The 22,307-nt window shown below is 44.9% G+C and overlaps 1 long non-coding RNA gene across 12 annotated transcripts; it reads left to right on the forward strand.

Moving 5' to 3' along the window:
• The first annotated feature begins 5,881 nt into the window (after positions 1–5,881).
• LOC127321316 (uncharacterized) lies at positions 5,882–13,566 on the forward strand. 12 transcript variants are annotated; one of them, XR_011743025.1, is made up of 5 exons: positions 5,883–9,041; positions 9,123–9,212; positions 9,304–10,455; positions 12,584–12,827; positions 12,914–13,566. It is a non-coding gene; the product is annotated as an uncharacterized lncRNA (long non-coding RNA). The 12 variants fall into 12 exon arrangements; XR_011743019.1 differs by having other exon boundaries at positions 5,882–8,336; positions 8,547–10,455; XR_011743018.1 differs by having other exon boundaries at positions 5,882–8,336; positions 8,555–10,455.
• Positions 13,567–22,307: the final 8,741 nt, after the last annotated feature.

The raw sequence follows: 22,307 nt of genomic DNA on the forward strand, positions 1-22,307 counted from the left end.
TCGATCGGAGTCTCGGAACGCTGGTTGTTTCCGGATTCCGCTCCGCCTTCGTATCCCCCATAGGAACGATTCGTAGTTCCTGTGTGTAGCAGTGTAGGTTCACGTGCAAGTGGATCAAAGCTGATGTAGTCACCAGCTGAATAAACCGGTGTGTGCACTACATTCTCCATAGGTTCTTTCTCCCTCCGCTCCTCCGTGGGTTCAGTACATTCCTCTAGCATCGTATCAATAGCTCCTATCGGATGATGATTCACGAAAGAGTAATGATATGAAGTTACGGCTATTATCCATATATTTTGCCGCTGCTATGGGTTTGCGTTTGGCGTATTTGTAGTGGTTGAGCAAGGGATCTTCCTCCTCCTGATTATGAGGAATATGGGAGAACTCGGAATCCATAAGCTCTTTTGTCTTATGTTCCCGTATGTCGGTTATGGCTCTCATAACAGCTATATGATAGGCTGTGTTGGTTGTCCTAGCTTCTCCAGCTGGCATGACTACGCTCATTCCCAAAGATTCGGGAAGTCGCAGTCCTATTCTGCACTTGGCCAACACTGGTCCATCATAGAACATGTACTTCTTTACTGGAATCTGGGGATCACACCCAAATTCCAGCAACATGGCTCGTAGGATATCAGCAAGTCCTCCTTGGTATTCGTTCAGTGTGGAATCCATAACTTTCACGTTTCTTCCCGGTCGTGCACTTGCCATGTTGGCTGTAGAAATAGAAAGATTATAAGATTAGTAATAATGCATCATAATAGAGATAATAAAGAATTATCGCACTAAAAGATATGATTGTGGTATTCTCAATTGAATATACACCATATTTTTAGAGAATTCTTTACTAATCCTATTTGACTCCTAACATTTAGTCCCATTTACTAGGTTCCAACCTAAGGTCAAAGCTTTTGCTCTGATACCAACTGTGGTGACCCTGCATACCACTACATGTTGTAGTATGCCAGTCGTTGATATAACATTCGCGAAGTACCATTCCGCAAATATTACATCCCTCAGAGTAGTACAACAGAACATAGCAGGGTCCATAACTCATTCACATATTATTACAATCATCATACACAAGTCGTCCCTGAGCTCCTCTTGGGTTCCGAGAGGATAACTCCTGGGTTCGAGGCGAACCCAACTTAACTTACAATACCATTGTCTCATTAAACTAAACATTTATTTAAACGAGCAGCTAAATAGTAAGAGTTCGCGCCGCTCGCTACTACTACTCCTCCCGATATCCTTAGGCTTGTTCTCCTCCGAAGCCTCCCGGATCCGTAGACTATGATGTAGTCTACGCCTTCAACACCTCCCGAGAGGTCTGGTTCCTCGTAGCCGATGATCTCGGCTCCATCATTGCCGTCGTAGTCCTCCTCCTCCAGCACGGTTCGTACAATCTAAGCATGGGGTTTAAGAGTGGTATGAGTACGAGCGTACTCAACAAGTTCATTTTAGATAAGAGGTGTTTTATGCACTAGCTACGATACTAGACCAGAAAGTCTAATACCAATGCAAGTTTTGATAAACATTTCTTCAAGAGATTGTTTTTATTTCAAAGAGCTATGTCCGTCAGCCTTCACCGGTTTACTAGAACTTCATGGAGCTCCTTTCCGGCCGCTGTCATAGCTCCTCAATCCTGCAATGTGAGTGACAGTCACGCTTCTTTACACTCTGCAGAGGTGTGTTGCTTTACCCATAAGAGATCTTAACCTTGGTGCCAACCGGGCAGCTTTCCCGTCCACACTTCCTTTGGTGTGAGGCCCGGTATAAGGTCTAGCCAATCATGTTCCTCCGCTACCTCGCACACCCACCCTTTGTTGCATACCCCGACCCTGGGTCCTCGTCGGTCCTCTTATACCACTTAAGGATGGACCCCGACCACGACAACAGTTTGGGACTCGTTAACCAAACTCCTTCGCCGGTAGCTGCAACCCATCATAGACCACTTACCGTGGGGAATTAGAATGGGATCCCCACCCCACCGCTTGCCCAACCTGGGTCAAGTGTCTACGGTAAGCGCATCCGTTGATGTACGAGAGGTGGAAACACTTTTGACTACTCCGTCCCACCTGCATCTTATGGTTAACACGGGTATTACGGCACAAGAATCACTGGCGACATTTGTTGTTTAATCCTAGATGGATATAAACCCTTGCAATGGAACCTCCACCATATCAACACAATCCATGGTTCCATTGCCCACCATATAGTCATATTCATAGTTATGAAAATAGTGGTTTTGTTTTTCATGCAATAGTGATAAATATAGTACTTTGCAAGTAATTTGGTAAAAATACTCAAATGACATGAGCAAGCGATGAACTTGCCTGAACACTGCAAAGTTCTGCAGTTGGTAGGTATGGACTGACCCTTGTCCTCTTGTTCTGAAAAATAGCATCATTGTCCGATAAGGGCAATGGTTAAAGAAGCAATTATGCATGATTCCATTTTTTAGGGTTTGTTCCCCCCCTTCCGATGTCGTTATTATTTCATGTAAGAGGTTAATACTAAGAATAATTTGGGGATACTTGTTTAAGAGTAGAATACTACCTTGAAATGTTGTCAAGGTGTTTTGAAGTCCAAATGCATTAATGGACTTATTTTCATTATTGAAAATAATATGTGTGATTTAAATTATTATTTAAATCATCAAATTAAGATTTATTCTTAATTTTCTTCAAAAATTCTCTTTGACATTTTATTTAATTAGAGAATTTTATGCTGATCTATTTTCATATTTTTAATTATTTTTTTAGAGCTATTCAACATTTCTTACAAAATTTTAAAGTTTCTGTATTTCTTGGAATTAGGAAATGACCTAAATGCCCTTGGGCCCCACCTGTCAGGGTGGCCCAACGGTTAGGTCGCACCCGAGCCACCCTTTGGGCTCGGTCGGCCCATTCGTTCTCTCCCCTCTCCTCGCGCAGAAACCCTAATCTCTCCCTTTCTCTCGCGACACCGTGGTCGCCTCGCCGTCGTCGAATTATTCCGACCGCCACCGGCCGTCCCCGCCGACGAGATCGGACGCAGTCGAACGGCCGCACGACGGCGCATCGATTGGTCCGCGCCGATCTGTGTTTCGCCGCTTCCTCGTCGCGCCCCCTTCGCCTCTGCTCGTCTACCGTGGAGTTCCGCGGCGATTCGTCGCCGCCGACGTCCTCGCGGCCACGGCGCTGCCGTGGGTTCGCTCGTGGCCGCGAACCGCCGTGGCACCACCATGGCCCGGCTTGGCCAGCGCCGCCGTGCTCCGGCGCGTGCCGCCGTAGCCGCCATGGCCGAGCTCGCTCTTCCTTTCCCCGGTGAGTACCCGTAGCTTCCTTCTCTCCCTCTCTCGCTCGCTTCCTTTTCTCCTCATCTACGTTGTCTTGTTTCGCCATCGGCCCGCATCTCCATGTTGAGATGCTTGCCGTGAACATGCGCCGCCGCTGTGTTGTTCTTGCTCAATTGCTCACCGTGGCGATTCATGGATTAGTGCTTATGAGCATGCCGTGGTGCCCCGTGTAATTTAGTAGCTCCTCGCCGTTGCTTGATGCTCGCTGTGCTTAGCTTTATCGCTATCGCCAAAGATCCTAGCTTACCGTGGCCGTGCTTAATCTTGTCCCTGGCTTGATTGTGGTGGTTAATTCTTGCATATTAACAAGTACCAGTGCCTCTGGGCTAGTTCATTGAGTTCAGGTTCATGATTATGCTCCATTGAGCTGTACTGTTGGCTTAGCAGTGTGATTCAGTGATGAATTGACATGTGCTTTTCTTGTATATTGTGATCCTTTGGTTCATCAAGCCTTTGATGTGCTTCTGGATACAATTATAAAGCCTGATACTCTTATCTCGATGCAATTGTTCAGCTTATTTAATTATCTGTTCATGTGTTAATTACTTGGAATGAGTTCTAGCATGCAAAGAGCATGCTCTAGCAAGCTTCGGTGATCATATGATCTCCAGCTGCTTGTAAAAGCTGCTCTTTGGTGTCCGTGGCTCATCGTTGCTCACTCGTGGCCGTGTGTGTATCATACGTACTTAACTCGGTGTGTATTGTTGTTGGCTTAAGCAACTGCTGTTGCTTTGATTTATTTGTTTTGTTCACTTATCCGTGTTGCCCGAGTTTCATCAAGTGGATAAGTGATGTGAGCTGCTTTGCAGTTGTGATCATCTAATTAATTGTGACAGGGCTAGATGGATGCCAACTTTCAGTTGTGTACCCTAGCCCACTACTGAATCCAAATGGATAATGATGTATAGGTTCTTGTGCTGGCTCAGGGTTGAGGTGGCCCTGGCAGCACTTGTGTTGCTGTCCTGGTTGCTCCCCTATCTGTGATTTGCCATGGTTTGTGTTGGCTGACTGGAACGGAATAATTGTTCACTGGCTTGATCCAATCTTGGACTTCCAGTGACCTTTTGGTGTTGACAAAATATATAGACAAGTAATTGTCTATAATCTGATGGCCTAGCTAGCTGTAGGTGCTTAGTGAGTGGTTTAGGCTAGCTATGGTTTCATTCTTGGCTGGATTCCTCTAGTTATGCATGGATTTGCATAACTGTTGTTCCCATAGGATGTTTACCTAGTGGTCTTACCCATCTATGCTTGCACCAAATGGCCTGGTAGCCAGATGATAATACACACAGGGTATTCTACCCTTCTGTGCTTCAGTGATGCATTGTATGCTTATTTATGAGCAAGATATGATCTTGCTCAGGCTCTTGTGTGGTATACCTCACTCCAGCTCCTAGATTGTTTGTTGGTGTAGAGGATTGCTTCTGGGTTGCTCTTGTGATTGATTTACTTGCCCTGCTCCTCCTGGTGATCTTGTTTTGATTCAATGGTGAGATTGAGCAAATGGAACAGCACTGGCTGTTCCCCTTGTTCAAGCTGTTCTTGGTGTTCTTGGTAACTTACCACTGCTGCTGTCGATGGATGAACAAATGGCTAGGGTTTGGGCTCTGGAAAGGTTAAATATGGTGCCTCTATGCTCTCCCTGGTCGACAGCTTGGCTCTGGTCACTTTGGTGACTCACTGATGCTGTGTGTGTGTTGTGCCACATGCACAAGCAGTGCCTGGGTGTTGAGCATGCACACCTGATGTGTGTGCTGCTTGTGTGTCTGTGTGAACCAGATCCTGTGAATCTGGCCTGGAAGGGATCAGCTCGGCAGAGCTGTGATATTATCCACCATTTTAACTTCTTTTCTAACCTGCCACTTGGCATAATTTGTTCTTCTTTGTGATTTTATGCAGGGATCATCCATTGAGCAAAATGGACAAAGAATTCATCAAATACAAGATCAAATGAGGATGACCTTGTAGAATTTAGACTAGGATTATTAACTTGTAATTTTTCTTTATTTTCCTTTCTTCTATTCTGCCCATTTATGTAATATGTTGTATTATTATTTTATTTCACTTATGAATATTGTAATGACATTGTAATGTGTGTGATGATCAATAAAGCTCAAAGTTTTCTCTAATGAGCTTTACTTTAATATTATTGTTTATCTTGATTATTATTGATTATATACTTAATGAATTTCTTCATTTGAATTATTTAAGTAGTTATTTAATGTTTGAATTTGAAATTCAAATTCAACCTTGGTTTGAATTCAACCATGTCATATCATTTGGAATTCAATCAAGCAAACTCTCCTCTCTCTTCTCAAAACCCTAAACTAGTGAAGTGAGAAGCAAGTTTGTCGCACTCTCGAAACCCTAACCCTGTAAGGTGTCGAGAGAGAAACTTGTCCCCCTTCGATGCAGTTTTTGTTTAAAAGCGCGAAATTTCCCCAGAATTTACTATGCAATGCACATCCCTTTCTAAAATCTACCCCTCGATCGTCTCTAAACCTGGGACATTACATCTTCCCTCCCTCTGCCTCACCAGCGGCGTGGTGGTGTTCCTGGACAGGCTGCGGCCTGCGGGGCGCCGTGCTGGGCGGTGGCCTCGCCGAGGGAGGGCTTGTGGCCGCAGGGTCATGGTGGCCACGTTCGATCGATTGCCGCTACTGAAGGGTATGGCGTGGCCGGACACTGGCGGTGCGATGGCCTGCAGCTGCAGCAGCAGTCCGGTACCAGGTGTTCCCACCGCACAAAGGAAACACGCGAATCGACCAGCCCCACCGTTACCCTGGTCTCGCCGTGTCCGTGTATTGGCTGTAGTTTCTGGCGGCGGATGCGTCGGCGGCGTCCCTCTATGGCGAGTCTCTCGGCGCAGCCCTGCACGCAGGTTTCCGCGGGTTCGTACGCCTCCTCTCGCTGACTCTATCATTCTGCGCAAGCGACCGCAGAAGTAGGGGAACGAGGCCTTGCTTGACTCCGTCCTCAAGCCGAGCAGCGGACAAATCAGGGGATCTCACCGAGGCCTGGCACGCACCCGGTGTGGATGCCTGGGTCACCTAGGCGGCGAGCGGCAGAGGGTAGACAGAGAACTGGAGAAGGGGATCCCAATTAGGCCTGTCGCACCGGGCAGGTCCTCCAGCGTCCCAGCAGCCGCCTCCTCCCCCAGGTTCAATTTCCCCTCCCCTTCACTTTTTCCCTGTTTTCCCCGCAAAAAGATCAATCACTCTCGCATAGAGCAGTGGCAGCATGACAAACCAAATCAGACATGCACGATTTAGTGTGGTCAACATTAGCTAGCTTCTAACTGATAGTTTTTTGTTTTCTTCCAATATGATTATTGACAAAATCCCAACCTTTCTGAAGTGCTTTCACTTAGTTGGCCAGATCAAACTGAATAACGTGAACTGTTGGATGCCGAGGCCTGGATCATTTTTGCTGCATCACCGGCACAACATCCGTGCTCTGCTGGATTATAGATTTTAGCTATCTATTTAAGATTAAACTGAGCTAAGTCAATCACCTTCCTAAGTTATTCTGTACTTCCCTCTTCCACGTACCAATTTCTATACATTATGTATTTCAGTTCTACAGCTGATAATTATATACACACGTGTATATCAAGTCTGCAGCAAATAATTTTTTTCACTTCGATCGTTTCAATTCATATATGAGTTTTTTTTGGATTAACAACAGATTGACACGTAAGTGATTTTGTGGTTGATTATTTTTCTTGTGTGCACTTCGGGTGTCCTCTTGCACTTTCCCTTGTTGTTTTCTTTGACCTGTGTTGTGCTTCCTTTTGAACTGGGTGGATCTAGCACTTTTTTAGGGAACCGCTTTGACCACCCCTCGATTTTCTCCCCGCACTCCCTCTCTCCCCATTATCTCCACCGCCTCGAACTCCATCCATGCCCCAGGCCTGCTGCCTTCCTCCCCCTGCCTGGCCATGTCCGGCGCCGCCGTCTCCTCCTTTTCCGTTTCCGCACCACCGCAATGCTCGGCCGCGCCCCTACGTGCTAGAGGCTGGGGCTACGTGCTAGAGGCTAGGGTTCAGCATGGTGGGCCGACCGCGTCCGCCACGACGGACGATGTCCGGCAGCCGTGCAGGCCGATTCCGGGCGCGCAGCTGTGCTCCGGATCCAAGAACCGGGCCCGAAGCCGCCGGTGGTGATTGTGCACTAGTGGCCGAGCACGCGAAATGCCCACGTCGTGGAGGTCCATCGCGGATTTCGCGCGGCGCGGGCGCCGTGGCGCGCTGGTTCTAGGCGCTTCTGGGCGCGTCACAGACGTCGTGGTCTGCAAGGAGCCCTCGCTGCTTGAGCTCCGGGGCACGGCCATGATCCTAGGATTGCAGGGCGCTTCTTCCCTCCCTCTGCCTCACCAGCGGCGTGGTGGTGTTCCTGGACAGGCTGCGGCCTGCGGGGCGCCGTGCTGGGCGGTGGCCTCGCCGAGGGAGGGCTTGTGGCTGCAGGGTCATGGTGGCCACGTTCGATCGGTTGCCGCTACTGAAGGGTATGGCGTGGCCGGACACTGGCGGTGCGATGGCCTGCAGCTGCAGCAGCAGTCCGGTACCAGGTGTTCCCACCGCACAAAGGAAACACGCGAATCGACCAGCCCCACCGTTACCCTGGTCTCGCCGTGTCCGTGTATTGGCTGTAGTTTTTGGCGGCGGATGCGTCGGCGGCGTCCCTCTATGGCGAGTCTCTCGGCGCAGCCCTGCACGCAGGTTTCCGCGGGTTCGTACGCCTCCTCTCGCTGACTCTGTCATTCTGCGCAAGCGACCGCAGAAGTAGGGGAACGAGGCCTTGCTTGACTCCGTCCTCAAGCCGAGCAGCGGACAAATCAGGGGATCTCACCGAGGCCTGGCACGCACCCGGTGTGGATGCCTGGGTCACCTAGGCGGCGAGCGGCAGAGGGTAGACGGAGAACTGGAGAAGGGGATCCCAATTAGGCCTGTCGCACCGGGCAGGTCCTCCAGCGTCCCAGCAGCCGCCTCCTCCCCCAGGTTCAATTTCCCCTCCCCTTCACTTTTTCCCTGTTTTCCCCGCAAAAAGATCAATCACTCTCGCATAGAGCAGTGGCAGCATGACAAACCAAATCAGACATGCACGATTTAGTGTGGTCAACATTAGCTAGCTTCTAACTGATAGTTTTTTGTTTTCTTCCAATATGATTATTGACAAAATCCCAACCTTTCTGAAGTGCTTTCACTTAGTTGGCCAGATCAAACTGAATAACGTGAACTGTTGGATGCCGAGGCCTGGATCATTTTTGCTGCATCACCGGCACAACATCCGTGCTCTGCTGGATTATAGATTTTAGCTATCTATTTAAGATTAAACTGAGCTAAGTCAATCACCTTCCTAAGTTATTCTGTACTTCCCTCTTCCACGTACCAATTTCTATACATTATGTATTTCAGTTCTACAGCTGATAATTATATACACACGTGTATATCAAGTCTGCAGCAAATAATTTTTTTCACTTCGATCGTTTCAATTCATATATGAGATCCTATGAAAGAACATGAACTGACATAGTTGTCATTTTCTTACACTTCTATTGCAACAGGTCGCTATTAAGTTGGCATCAACTTATAGCTTGCAACATGTTCCAGTGGCCAGGGAATGGCTGTATATGATGTTTTTGACTTTGATCCATAGCTTTCATGTAAAGCAAACGAAGAACATGCCATGACACTTGATTTTCAGTAAGAAATAAGAACTGAGCTGAGTACTGACACCAATATTTCCTTGCTTGCTTATGATGGATTTGCTATGCTCTGCTATAGTGCCATTGTTTTGATTCTTGGATTCTTGATGTGAGCCTAGACCAAATGTTCCTCCACCTTCGGTTGAATCATTTATTCTTACAAAAGAAGGTAATCATAGAAGCTCTTTAATATTAATGGAAGCTTGATGAAAAATTATGTTATGTATTTTAAACTCTTGAAATGTCGATGCCATTTTTAGGTGCTACTGAAGTTGATATGGCTTAACTCAAGCACCACAAAATCATAATAACATTGTCTTGCATGGTCAAGAACTGATGACCTTGAGGACCAACAACATCAGTCGTGGTAATCATTCTAAAGTGACTGTTCATAAGCCTATGATGTGGTCACCAGCCCCCAACATTTAATAAAACAATGCGCTAATGTCTAACTAGAGATCCTCTATGGATGATTGGATGCAGCCAGGAATACCTGAAACTGAGTTTAAGGATGTCAATTCAGTTAATCATTAATCTTTTGGTGATTGCATGGGCTATTTCATGTACACCTTTGATGTGGCCGCTAACTGTCTTAGTTCATTCAAAACCCAGTTCTAGGTTGATGCGAACAAAGAATTATTCAAGTACTTGAGTTATCGAGAACGGTTGATTCGTGAACTGGTAGATCTTATTTTATAGTAAGTAGTGTCCAAAACTTTCTGGGAGGTTATGTAGTTGATGCTTTGTCATGTATGTCTAAATACATGGCTCCTGAGTTGAGGAATATATTGATTCTTTTCTGCAGTTTCAATATTGTTTTTCTGCATCACAAAAAGCTCCTTTTATCTTAGTGGAAACTTCATGAAAAATACATAGCTAGCCTGGCTCCCGGCGCAGCGGCCGGTTGGTCGTCTCTGCGTGCCCGGCTTGCTGGCCCTGCGGGCTACCCTGACCGACGCCCCGCTAGCGCGGGTGGAGAGGCTAGGCATTTTTTTACCCGAGTCGGCGCATCGGCAGTTGCATCGAGGACCCTTCATGTCAGTTCGTGGGGTACCCACACTACGTCGCGTGCCATCTCCGGCATGCTGTTTTGTGCCATGGGCTTGGCCAGGAGGCATCTGGTGCAGACTAGGCTGAGCAAGTATCAGTTTTATGGAATTCTTTTTCCAAGGTATGCCAATTTTGTTTCCATTAAGAACCATCGGTTGCTCCTACTATGCTTGAGACACCTTATGATATTTATGTGAGCTACTGTAGTGTCAACATATTTTCAAATGACTTGCCAATTTGATCAGCTCTTCAGACTCGGGGTGCTTTATTGCATTCAAAGGATGTTTGAGGAAAAGTTATGTCCGCATGGATGTATATAATAGCTCTAGGCGTCAGTGGCCAAATGCAGCAACAAAGCCAAGGTATTTTGTTCAATAATTAGCACTGGTATTTAAAAGCAGCATATTCGTTTCTCATTTTTATCCGGCCCGCATTTGTACTCATGGCCCGTAGACCATGATATCAGTAGATGCCCTCCAACAGCACAACTTCACTCTAATGGTGCCAAGTCTATTATCTCTTTTGTCGAGGTTGTAACTGGTCCTACACATAAATGCTTGGAGATATCAGATATCTCAAGATCAACCAAAAAATAGGAACTTACTTCCCCATAGTAAATTAGTCGACGCCGGTGAACTGCTCACATCTACCTGTGTTTTTCTTTCAGACTTCTTACTAATCAGTCAGTACTAATATGGCACGAATATTTTATATTGGTAGGCTGCTTCTATTTTACCGCATGGCATATTCGAAAACAGTTAAATAAGTGATTTAAGATTCAGTATGTGTTCTTCTCTTCAGTTAGTTCTGAAAGAAGGGACAGATAGATGATTTTTCTTCAGGTTATGCATTTTTTTTACTTGCTAAATAGTTCCTGAATAACAGGAACCATCCTCAGTTCAAACATGAATACAAAAATAAGCTATTTACCTAATTTTTATTCCACCCCATTGCTCGCTACAGGTACTACCATACCATTTTTTTTTTAATCCGCAGCCATATATTTCAGATTCTTTCATTTAGTTTAGAAAATATAATGTAGTAAGGGATTTAGAATATTGAGCACGTAGTACCAAGTTGCGAATATAAATTGATGGATGGCATTGATCCTTGGTTGGATGAGATGACTGAGGGCCTGCATGTAGCTTTGAGAATGGACGCTCAGGTGTGTTATTGCTCACAAGCGAGAAGTTAACAAGTAGGAATAGCTAAATCACTATAACATTTGTGTTTTAGATATCTACGTATGACCTACCGTTTGGAAGATTTTACGTTGATAGTTAAATTGTATTGTCTTCATCACTACTTAAATCATACATGGTAAAAAATAATCTCGAATATATTTGGCTAATTGGATCTTCACAACGGCGGGAAGAAGCACGAACATCTTTGCAATGGCTAGCTAGAAAAGGCATGGATGTCGAGTGGGTAGAATGGATTTACAGGGCTGTTGCCGATTTCCTGAGATTTTGGAAGTAAATCATTCCAAGATGAACACTAAGAATATGATGGAAGACAAGAATTTGCACATAATTTTCGCAACCCTGTGGCTCTGATTCTTTGCCCTTCTCGGAGCCGCCGCGGCTCTGGAGTTCAGACTCTCAAAATCACGGTCCACTTTACCGCATCGTATCTGATCAAGTAGTTTCTCAGGTAGTGCCACCTGCTTCCTTTTCCATCTTTTTTTTTATCGTTTCTTTTCATGTGAAGGGACCAGCCTGCGCTGATGCTGCTGGGCAACCTGTGCCAGTGGTGTTCCCAGTCAGATGCACCACAGCCTCCTTAATCATCTCCCTTTCTGACTTTCCCGTACCATTTCTGTGGTCAGCAAAGATCCCCTATTTTTTTAAAAAAATCTCTCTTATTTGATTTGGTGTTTTTTAACTGAAGCTTCATCTTCTCTTCTTAACTTTAAAAGTGCTTATGAGTAGCAAAAAGAATACAACCTGAATAAAAAATACCCACCATGTATTTTCCATTGCACAATAGTGAGCAAACAAAGTTAACTTTGTGGCACCACTTCATCTTTTCTTGCACAATGAGTTAACTTTGTGGAACCACTTCACCTTTTTGGCCTAATATAGATATCTGTCACACATATTCTGGCTCCTGAGGTGAGATTTCCGAGCAGTTTATCTTCTTATATTTTCCATTTCTGCTGTTGGCTGTAAGAGAGGAATAGTTATGCCTTCCCCAATATCAAATGAGTATTATTTATCTTTTTGCTCATTTTATGCTTCCTTTATATAAATAAACATTCCTTTATATAAATAAACATTTTATAATGAAAAAGGATTACTTCTCATAGGTGTCCTTCCAAGTTTATATACCTGTTCTTTTAATTTGATGCTTATTGACCTGTTTTTTGTGCACTGAAATAGTGCCTTTGGTGTCAAGTTCCAATGCTTCCAGGCTTTATGATTCATGCTAATATTTCTCAATATGTTTTTGAATTACCTCACTATACTGTGTTTATTCTGGAATTTGTAGGTTATTTTCATGCCAAAGTGCTAGACGTTGACGGCCTACAGTCTGCCACACATAACACACAAGAAGATAAAGAGTTGTGCCTTCCCGACACCGTTTAGTTCTTCCTTTGAAGGTACGACATCCGGGTCAATACAGTGAACTGTGTCCATAAATCCTTCGGCTCTGATCTGGCACTACAGTGCATAAATATTCCACAGACCATGGCACCAAAGTAGCGGAGAAAAGCTGCACTGCTCACCGTTATGTAAGTATCATTGCATTCAACGCTCCACTCTGCCCACCGAACTACTACGTTTCGTTGATTTCTACCCGCTTTTGTTGCACATGCAGGCACGCCGGCCGTGTATCAAAGCCGATGAAAGATCTGCAGCATTTATGCACCTAGCAAAGAAAGCCCCAGATATGGGGAGACCAGCGTCCCTCCTGGCTTCTCCCCTTCGGATCGTCTTGCCGATCAAAAAGGGGAAAGGCCCATGGAAGACAGGGTTGGCAACACACCCCAACGGGCACAACTAGGAGGCAAGGTAGGCCTCCAGTGGTCCGATTTCTGCCAGATATCCAGCTACGCCGCCGCTTCAAGAGAGGTATCACCTAGCATCCTCACGACCTGGTAGAGATACCATCAGCATTTGAGCAGCACATCCTTGACAGAATGGAGGGGCACGATCTGCATCGACCATGAGTGGTCTAATTTTGCTGAACATCATAGCTACAATGACAGTTTGTCGGCAACAATGGTGGGAAAAAGAGATCAGCCACATTTTATAAGCTGCTTCATGGAATCAGTAGTGTTAGTATATTAGCCATCACCGAGCTATTCGTTTTTGTTCTGCTTTTGCTCACTGGGTCACACTATTTTGCTGAATCACCTATTTGCCAGCATGATGTTCTTAATTGTTTTAATTATATATCATTGACTGTAGTGACACTACTAAGACCGTTAAGTATGTTGATCAGGCTGTCTCGGCCTACTATGTTCATTATATGGATTGCCTCTCATGTGTCTCTTTTCAGTCAGATTTCATTTTCATTTGTACAGGATCTACTTATGATTCTTTCGCTCTATTAGTGGCCATGATATGAATGTGTTCTTTGTAACTACTTCGGACCAGAAGCACAACTCACCTAGCTAAATATGCATTCAGTATCAAACAGAGCTAATACACTCTTCTCCAACTTCTAATCCAGCGCGGCGTGCCGACGCGCCATCATTTGCTAGTATCAAGAAAGGCAAAACCTAGTAAATCACATTCCCCGTATTTGTCAAGGTTTATATATGGCAAGGTTTCTGGCTGGGAGCTCGTGGGGTTGGGACGTTGGGTACCGGGAGGAGAACGAGATGGGATCAATTGGTTTGGTACCTGCCTTTTTTTTTCTGTCGCTGATGCCTCCACGTCTGGCTGGTTTGTTGTATCCTATTCCGGCACAAGCCCAAGGCCCAGCACAGCACCACAAGTCCACGCAGTTGGTTTTGCCCCAGCTCGATCGATCCAGAATTCCTAGGTGACTAGGGTTTCGATACCTCGCCGGCGATCTCTGATCTCCGGCCGTAAAGGTTTCTCTCCCCTGCCTTCTTGATTCACCTTCTCGTCCTCTCTCGTCGGGATCCACTCGGGCCGACCAAGGGGTCGATCTGATCGGCAACCCGGCCTTGGTGGAACCGGCGGCTAGGGTTTGAGGCGATCAAGGGCATGGAGGCGACGCGGGGAAAAGGCGAAAGCTCTGGCTCTAGGGACGTTCGGGATCGGATCCGACGCTCGAGGACCTGATGCGGAGCCTAAACCTTAAGGGCGAAGACATTGGAGGAGTGTTTGTGGCAAAGGCTGAAGTGGAATCGCTGAAGGAGGACTCGAAGTGGCTGGCGGTGATGAAGTTGTTGTCGCCAAAGCCCTTTAGTGCGACGTCTCTAAAGAAGACCCTGAAGTTTGCCTAGGCACCTGCCCAGGAGGTAACTTTTCGGGACCTTGAGGATAATCAGTTCATGGTGAAGGCAAACTGCTCGGGAGATTGGCAGAGAATAACTGAGGAGGGCCCATGGATCTTTAGGGAACATGGCTTGCTAATTGAGAAGTATGACGGGAGCTGCAAAGCCTCGTCAGTTGAACTAAACCGGATCCATGCATGGGTCCAAATCCATGACGTCCCTGAGTTATTTCGCAAGAAACATATCATCACCGAGTTGGCTGGGAGCGTGGGTGAGGTGATCACAGTGGACATGCAGGGTGGCGACTATGTCAGGGTACGTGTCTGGCTAGACGTGAGGAAGGAGCTGCATCGGTTTGTGGTGATTACACCTGAAGGGGAAGCACCTGTTGTCATGCGTGTCAAGTACGAGAAGATCCCTAGATTTTGTGCTGTTTGTGGCCGCATTGGCCATGTCAAGGAGAAGTGTGGTGCGGGTGTACACCCTCCAGAGGCGGAGGGTTTTGGCAAATGGCTCCTAGCAAAAGGAGACTGTCTGGAACAGGTCGCAACTCCACAGAAGCTCCGATCAGGACCAGCATAACAAGCAACCACATCAAGATTGGTCCCATCATGTGCGAGGAGCTGGCCGCTCTGGTAGAGGTCCTGGACGAGGCGGTCGTGATGGTGGGCGTGGGCGTGGAGGCCTTGAGGCTACCCTGGAGAACTGCAAGAGGAATTCTTCTGAGGCCCGTCTTAACGATGGGAGCCCAGCAAAAGATGCTCCATCTCAGCACCAGCTCCCATTGATGCTTGAATGGAAGGAGAAGGGGGTGATCGGCCCGGCTGTGGATAAGGGGGCACAGATGAAACTGGATTTTGATGGGGGAAGGGGCAGAGCTTACACACAACGCTCTGGAACACCTCCACCGCCTCCATCTACCAGAGAACAGAAGCGTCCCAAGAAGCATTCTACACCCAAGAAAGATAAGAAGGTTGAAGAAGAGGCGGCCTCCATGTCGGAGGACCGCCCAGAGCAATGAGTACTTATCTCTGGAACTGTCGTGGGTTAGGCAATGCCGCGACAGTTCAAGAGCTTCGCGACTTTGCGCGCGAGTTTGCCCCCTCTATCCTTTGTGTTGTGGAGACTCAAATTCACAAGTCTAGGGTAGAGAGTTTAGCAGGAACATTGGGATATGATAACACTTTTATTGTTAGTAGTACGGGTCACAGTGGCGGCCTGGGCATTTTCTGGAATAATGATATAAAAGTTGATTGTTTGCCTTACTCTCAGTATCACATTGATGCAGTTGTTCACACCCCTTTGGAGGAACCGTGGCGACTAACTTGTGTGTATGGAGAGGCGTGTGTGAGTGAACGCCACAAGACATGGGATATGCTGAAATTCATCAAAGCATACTCACCTCTACCTTGGTTGTGCATCGGAGATTTTAATGAAGTACTCCATAGGGAGGAGCATATGGGTGTCAATGACTGAAGTAACACCCAGATTCAGGCCTTCAGAGAGACAGTGGAAGTGTGTGAGCTGATGGATCTCGGCTAGGTAGGCACACCATGGAATTTTGAGAAGAAGGTTGCGGGAGGAAGTTATTGTCGCGTCCGGCTGGACCGAGCCTTGGCGACGACAAGTTGGAGTGCGCGTTTCCCGCTCGCCACTCTCCCCCATCTTACGGCAGCGGCTTCTGACCACTCACCGATCATCCTATACCATGTACCCCCAGCTGATTGGCCTCCCCAACGCCACATCTTCCGTTATGAGGCGATGTGGGAGTCTGATGTCTACGTTCCCCCTCCTTTCCTGTAGACAGTGTTGGGCCTCCAAGAGCAGAGGTTTGTAGAACAGCAGCAAGTTTCCCTTAAGTGGATACCCAAGGTTTATCGAACTCAGGGAGGAAGAGGTCAAAGATATCCCTCTCATGCAACCCTGCAACCACAAAGTGAGAAGTCTCTTGTGTCCCCAACACACCTAATAGGTGCACTAGTTCGGCGAAGAGATAGTGAAATACAGGTGGTATAAATATATATGAGCAGTAGCAACGGTGCCAGAAAATAGCTTGATGGTGTGTAGTTGATGGTGGTGGTATTGCAAAGTAGTAACACAAGAAACAAAGAAACAAGCAGTAGTAACTCAGCAGTATTTAGGAACAAGGCCTAGGGATTACACTTTCACTAGTGGACACTCTCAACATTGATCACATAACAGAATAGATAAATGCATACTCTACACTTTTGTTGGATGATGAACACATTGCGTAGGATTACACGAACCCTCAATGCCGGAGTTAACAAGCTCCACAATAATGCTCATGTTTAAGTAACCTTTAGTGTAAGATAGATCAACGCTACTAAACCAAGTACTAGCATAGCATGCACACTGTCACCTTCATGCATATGTAGGAGGAATAGATCACATCAATATTATCATAGCAATAGTTAACTCCATAATCTACAAGAGATCATGATCATAGCATAAACCAAGTACTAACACGGTGCACACACTGTCACCTTTACACACGTGCAGGAGGAATAGAACTACTTTAATAACACATCACTAGAGTAGCACATAGATAAATTGTGATACAAAACTCATATGAATCTCAATCATGTAAAGCAGCTCATGAGATCATTGTATTGAAGTACATAGGAGAGATTAACCACATAGCTACCGGTACAGCCCCGAGCCTCGATGGAGAACTACTCCCTCCTCATGGGAGCAGCAGCGGTGATGAAGATGGCGGTGAAGATGGCAGCGGTGTCGATGGAGAAGCCTTCCGGGGGCACTTCCCCGCTCCGGCAGGGTGCCGGAACAGAGATCCTGTCCCCCAGATCTTGGCTTCGCGATGGCGGCGGCTCTGGAAGGTTTTCGTGGGTTTCGTCAATCGGTGTAGGGTTTTCTGATCCAGGGGCTTCTTATAGGCGAAGAGGCGGCGCAGGAAGGTCGAAGGGGGGCCCACACCCTAGGGCGGCGCGGCCCCCCCTCTGGCCGCGCCAGGCTGTGGTGTGGGGCCCCCAGGGCTCCCCTCTGGCGGCTCTCGGGTGTTCTGGATGGTTCCGGGAAAAATAGGAACCTGGGCGTTGATTTCGTCCGATTCCGAGAATATTTCGTTACTAGGATTTCTGAAACCAAAAACAGCAGAAAACAGGAACTGGCACTTCGGCATCTTGTTAATAGGTTAGTTCCAGAAAATGCACGAATATGACATAAAGTGTGCATAAAACATGTAGATAACATCAATAATGTGGCATGAAACACAAGAAATTATCGATACGTTGGAGACGTATCAGCATCCCCAAGCTTAGTTCTGCTCGTCCCGAGCAGGTAAAACGATAACAAAGATAATTTCTGGAGTGACATGCCATCATAAACTTGATCATACTATTTGTACAACATATGTAGTGAATGCAGCGATCAAAACAATGGTAATGACATGAGTAAACAAGTGAATCATATAGCAAAGACTTTTCATGAATAGCACTTCAAGACAAGCATCAATAAGTCTTGCATAAGAGTTAACTCATAAAGCAATAATTCAAAGTAAAGGTATTGAAGCAACACAAAAGAAGATTAAGTTTCAGCGGTTGCTTTCAACTTGTAACATGTATATCTCATGGATATTGTCAACATAGAGTAATATAATAAGTGCAATAAGCAAGTATGTAGGAATCAATGCATAGTTCACACAAGTGTTTGCTTCTTGAGGTGGAGAGAAATAGGTGAACTGACTCAATATTGAAAGTAAAAGAATGGTCCTCCATAGAGGAAAAGCGTCGATTGCTATATTTGTGCTAGAGCTTTGATTTTGAAAACATGGAACAATTTTGTCAACGGTAGTAATAAAGCATATGCATCATGTAAATTATATCTTATAAGTTGCAAGCCTCATGCATAGTGTACTAATAGTGCCCGCACCTTGTCCTAATTAGCTTGGACTACCTGGATTATCACCGCAATACATATGCTTTAACCAAGTATCACAAAGGGGTACCTCTATGCCGCCTGTACAAAGGTCTAAGGAGAAAGCTCGCATTTGGATTTCTCGCTTTTGATTATTCTCAACTTAGACATCCATACCGGGACAACATAGACAACAGATAATGGACTCCTCTTTTAATGCTTTAAGCATTCAACAACAATTAATTCTTTTCTCATTAGAGATTTGAGGATGTTTGTCCAAAACTGAAACTTCCACCATGGAGCATGGCTTTAGTTAGCGGCCCAATGTTCTTCTCTCACAATATGCATGCTCAAACCATTCAACTCAGTGTAGATCGCCCTTACTTCAGACAAGACGAACATGCATAGCAACTCACATGAAATTCAACCAATGAATAGTTGATGGCGTCCCCAAGAACATGGTTATCGCACAACAAGCAACTTAATAAGAGATAAAGTGCATAATTACATATTCAATACCACAATAGTTTTTAAGCTATTTGTCCCATGAGCTATATATTGCAAAGGTGAATGATGGAATTTTAAAGGTAGCACTCAAGCAATTTACTTTGGAATGGCTGAAAAATACCATGTAGTATAGGTAGGTATGGTGGACACAAATGGCATAGTGGTTGGCTCAAGTATTTTGGATGCATGAGAAGTATTCCCTCTCGATACAATGGTTTAGGCTAGCAAGGCTTATTTGAAACAAACACAAGGATGAACCGGTGCAGCAAAACTCACATAAAAGACATATTGAAAACATTATAAGACTCTACACCGTCTTCCTTGTTGTTCAAACTCAATACTAGAAATTATCTAGACCTTAGAGAAACCAAATATGCAAACCAAATTTTAGCATGCTCTATGTATTTCTTCATTAATGGGTGCAAAGCATATGATGCAAGAGCTTAATCATGAGCACAACAATGCCAAGTATCACATTACCCAAGACATTTATAGCAATTACTACATGTATCATTTTCCAATTCCAACCATATAACAATTTAACGAAGGAGAAACTTCGCCATGAATACTATGAGTAGAAACCAAGGACATACTTGTCCATATGCTACAGCGGAGCGTGTCTCTCTCCCATAAAGTGAATGCTAGGATCCATTTTATTCAAACAAAACAAAAACAAAAACAAACCGACGCTCCAAGAAAAAGCACATAAGATGTGATGGAATAAAAATATAGTTTCAGGGGAGGAACCTGATAATGTTGTCGATGAAGAAGGGGATGCCTTGGGCATCCCCAAGCTTAGACGCTTGAGTCTTCTTGATATATGCAGGGGTGAACCACCGGGTGCATCCCCAAGCTTAGAGCTTTCACTCTCCTTGATCATGTTGCATCATACTCCTCTCTTGATCCTTGAAAACTTCCTCCACACCAAACTCGAAACAACTCATTAGAGGGTTAGTGCACAATAAAAATTAACATGTTCAGAGGTGACACAATCATTCTTAACACTTCTGGACATTGCATAATGCTACTGGACATTAGTGGATCAAAGAAATTCATCCAACATAGCGAAAGAGGCAATGCGAAATAAAAGGCAGAATCTGTCAAAACAGAACAGTTCGTATTGACGAATTTTAAAATGGCACCAGACTTGCTCAAATGAAAATGCTCAAATTGAATGAAAGTTGCGTACATATCTGAGGATCATGCACGTAAATTGGCTTAATTTTCTGAGCTATCTACAGGGAGGTGGACCCAGATTCGTGACAGCAAAGAAATCTGGAACTGTGCAGTAATCCAAATCTAGTACTTACTTTACTATCAAAGACTTAACTTGGCACAACAAAACACAAAACTAAGATAAGGAGAGGTTGCTACAGTAGTAAACAACTTCCAAGACACAAAATAAAAACAAAGTACTGTAGGTAAAATAACACATGGGTTATCTCCCAAGAAGTTCTTTCTTTATAGCCATTAAGATGGGCTCAGCAGTTTTGATGATGCACTCGCAAGAAATAGTATTTGAAGCAAAAGAGGGCATCAAGAGGCAAGTTCAAAACACATTTAAGTCTAACATGCTTCCTATGCATAGGAATCTTGTAAATAAACAAGTTCATGAAGAGCAAAGTAACAAGCATAGGAAGATAAAACAAGTGTAGCTTCAAAAATTTCAGCACATAGAGAGGTGTTTTAGTAACATGAAAATTTCTACAACCATATTTTCCTCTCTCATAATAACTTTCAGTAGCATCATGAGCAAACTCAACAATATAACTATCACATAAAGCATTCTTATCATGAGTCTCATGCATAAAAGTATTACTCTCCACATAGGCATAATCAATTTTATTAGTTGTAGTGGGAGCAAATTCAACAAAGTAGCTATCATTATTATTCTCATCAAGTGTAGGAGGCATAGTATAATCACAACAAAATTTACTCTCCATAGTAGGTGGCCCCAAAAGACCACTATCATTATCATCATAAATAGGAGGCAAAGTATCATCAAAGAAAATTTTCTCCTCAATGCTTGAGGGACTAAAAATATCATGAAAACCAACTTCCCCAAGCTTAGAACTTTCTATATCATTATCAACAATGGTGTTCAAAGCGTTCATACTAATATTACTACCAGCATGCAAATAAGATTTCATAGGTTTTTTAATTTTCGCATCAAACAATCCATGTTTTAAATCAGGAAATAGAACAAGAAGCTCATTGTTGTCCATTATGCCAAACTAGTGTAAACAAGAAACAAAAAGATGCAATTGCAGGATCTAAAGGAAATAGCTTCGAGCACACACATGACGGCAACAGAAAAATACTTTACCTGGAACCGTAGTATGAGAGCCTTTTTACCTTTCCTCCCCGGCAACGGCGCCAGAAAAGTGCTTGATGTCTACGTTCCCCCTCCTTTCCTGTAGACAGTGTTGGGCCTCCAAGAGCAGAGGTTTGTAGAACAGCAGCAAGTTTCCCTTAAGTGGATACCCAAGGTTTATCGAACTCAGGGAGGAAGAGGTCAAAGATATCCCTCTCATGCAACCCTGCAACCACAAAGCGAGAAGTCTCTTGTGTCCCCAACACACCTAATAGGTGCACTAGTTCGGCGAAGAGATAGTGAAATACAGGTGGTATAAATATATATGAGCAGTAGCAACGGTGCCAGAAAATAGCTTGATGGTGTGTAGTTGATGGTGGTGGTATTGCAGCAGTAGTAACACAGTAAAACAGTAAACAAGCAGTAGTAACTCAGCAGTATTTAGGAACAAGGCCTAGGGATTACACTTTCACTAGTGGACACTCTCAACATTGATCACATAACAGAATAGATAAATGCATACTCTACACTTTTGTTGGATGATGAACACATTGCGTAGGATTACACGAACCCTCAATGCCGGAGTTAACAAGCTCCACAATAATGCTCATGTTTAAGTAACCTTTAGTGTAAGATAGATCAACGCTACTAAACCAAGTACTAGCATAGCATGCACACTGTCACCTTCATGCATATGTAGGAGGAATAGATCACATCAATATTATCATAGCAATAGTTAACTCCATAATCTACAAGAGATCATGATCATAGCATAAACCAAGTACTAACACGGTGCACACACTGTCACCTTTACACACGTGCAGGAGGAATAGAACTACTTTAATAACACATCACTAGAGTAGCACATAGATAAATTGTGATACAAAACTCATATGAATCTCAATCATGTAAAGCAGCTCATGAGATCATTGTATTGAAGTACATAGGAGAGATTAACCACATAGCTACCGGTACAGCCCCGAGCCTCGATGGAGAACTACTCCCTCCTCATGGGAGCAGCAGCGGTGATGAAGATGGCGGTGAAGATGGCAGCGGTGTCGATGGAGAAGCCTTCCGGGGGCACT

This window comes from Lolium perenne, chromosome 4 (assembly GCF_019359855.2).
Source record: "Lolium perenne isolate Kyuss_39 chromosome 4, Kyuss_2.0, whole genome shotgun sequence".
Lineage (NCBI taxonomy): Eukaryota > Viridiplantae > Streptophyta > Magnoliopsida > Poales > Poaceae > Lolium > Lolium perenne.